The 2188-nt window shown below is 46.1% G+C and overlaps 1 pseudogene; it reads left to right on the top strand.

Moving 5' to 3' along the window:
- Window positions 1-391: 391 nt before the first annotated feature.
- On the top strand, window positions 392-919 carry LOC102870264 (annotated as a pseudogene).
- The last annotated feature ends 1269 nt before the right edge of the window (window positions 920-2188 follow it).

The following is a 2188-nucleotide window of genomic DNA, read 5'->3' on the forward strand; positions in this document are numbered from 1 at the left end:
AGGGCTAATAAAAGAGCATAAATGCCCATTTACATAGCATTAGGTATTCGTTACATCAACCCAAAGTCATGTGGTCCGAATACACCAGCTATTCCTAGGGAGAAAGATTAACAATCTCCTCTGTGTGACTGATAGCCTCCGAAAATCCGCTGGAAATCAGTTACAAGTGGATTTCAAATTGTTTTGACGTGGGTTCCCCAGCGGTCCCGTGGATCTGTCTCTTGCTTCAACAGTGTTTGGACGGAACAGACCCGGCGACTTCCCCCCTTCCAACCTCCGACTACCCTCCAACGTCACCTCCAGGCGTAACCTCAGGACCATCTCAACCATCTCCTATTTTCGGGACCAGCTAACACCTTTTTTTTTGTTAGCCCCAAAACCTCGACCAACTATGAGCTCTCAGATCCGTCAAAATTATTCCGCCGAAGGAGAAGCTGGCGTCAACCGTCTGGTCAACCTGCACCTGCGGGCCTCTTACACCTACCTCTCTCTGGGTTTTTATTTTGACCGCGATGATGTGGCCTTGGAAGGCGTGGGGCACTTCTTCCGCGAGTTGGCGAGTGAGAAGCGCGAGGGTGCCGAGCGGCTCTTGAAGCTGTAAAACCAGCGCGGCGGGCGAGTCCTCTTGCAAGATATCCAGAAGCCATCCCAGGATGAGTGGGGTAAAACCCTGGACGCTATGCAGGCAGCGCTGGCCTTGGAGAAGAACCTAAACCAGGCCCTTCTGGATCTGCACACCGTGGGTTCCGCCCACACTGACCCCCATCTCTGTGACTTTCTGGAGAACCACTTCCTGGATGAGGAAGTGAAACTGCTGAAGAAGATGGGTGACCATCTGACCAACATTAGAAGACTGGGCGGCCCCCAGGCTGGGCTGGGCGAGTATCTCTTTGAGCGTCTCACCCTCAAGCACGACTAGGGGTCTGCGGGGACTTGCAGGGGGAAACCTCTGTGTCCCCCTGCCAACAGCAGCAAACTTCTCTATCCCACCCTGATGTAGAATCTTATCCACCCAGAAGCCCTTCGCCCAAGCCTTAGACCAAATGAAACAATAAAGCTTTTTGCAACAGAAAAAAAAAAAAATTGTTTTGACGTAACAAGGACAAGAAGAGATGATTTTAAAGTATACAGGAAAATGTGTAAGATATACACAAACATTTTATGTCTTTGTATATAAGGCATCTCAGTAAGTCCTAGAATCAATTGTCAGTGAATAATGCAGGGACGACTGCATTATCTATCCACCCATTGCTGTAACTAATTCTGCTCTACATTCTTGCATTCAAGTGGAACCAATGGGCAATAGACAAGATAATAAGGAAAACATTTAGTCTGTTGTTGAGGAGGCAGAACCGTTTCATAGCTGCCCTCCAGTGGGTTTTTTAAAGGCTGTACATCACACGCGAGGAGAGTGTTCATCTTTCTCCAATGGAGCAGCTGGTGGATCCAAATTTTGTGCCTTTGCATTAACAGCACAACTCCACTAAGAGGATTAGTTTTTCTGTGGGAACATAGAGCAGCGAAATGGTCTAAGAAAATGCTTTCCTCTCATTGCCATTGAGTAAGAACTCGTTCATAGCTGTGTTCAATTTGTGCCTGTAAATAGCTCATATTTCTATCTCAGAGCCTCTGATGGATTCAAACTATGAGTTAAAAGCACAATTCCCTATGGACTAAGCTACCAGAGCTCCCCTCTAGAAAGACCTCTACGTCTTTTCCTATAAAGATTTACAACTTTAGAAACCCAATGGATATTTGTTGGGAATTGGAATCGAATGGATGGTTTTTAGATCACCTGACATCATGAAATAGTTATGTATTGTGAAATTAAAGGTATTTCATCCCACCCCCCATTAGAAAGTAAGCTCCATAATGAGAAGATCAGTGGTTAACTTTTCATTGCTATATGTCCCATTGCCAGGGCCTGGGACAGTATTTGACACAATGATATCGTTATGTCCTGTACAGTCAGAACCAACCCATAGCTGACCCTCCAGCGGGTTTACAGAGGCAGTTAATTGAATGGGAGGAGACTGCCTATCCTCCTGCTGAGCGGTGGCCTTTGAGATTGCTGTGCAGCTTCTTGCCACTAGGCCATCAGAGCTCCCTATTACATGGTTATTTAATCATGTAATTTATTACATGGTTATTTAATCTTCTGTGTGATTTACTGCCTCTGAAACCTCCC

This window comes from Elephantulus edwardii, unplaced genomic scaffold, assembly GCF_000299155.1.
Source record: "Elephantulus edwardii isolate Elephantulus edwardi_28Jun2011 unplaced genomic scaffold, EleEdw1.0 scaffold00060, whole genome shotgun sequence".
NCBI classification, from domain to species: Eukaryota; Metazoa; Chordata; class Mammalia; order Macroscelidea; family Macroscelididae; genus Elephantulus; species Elephantulus edwardii.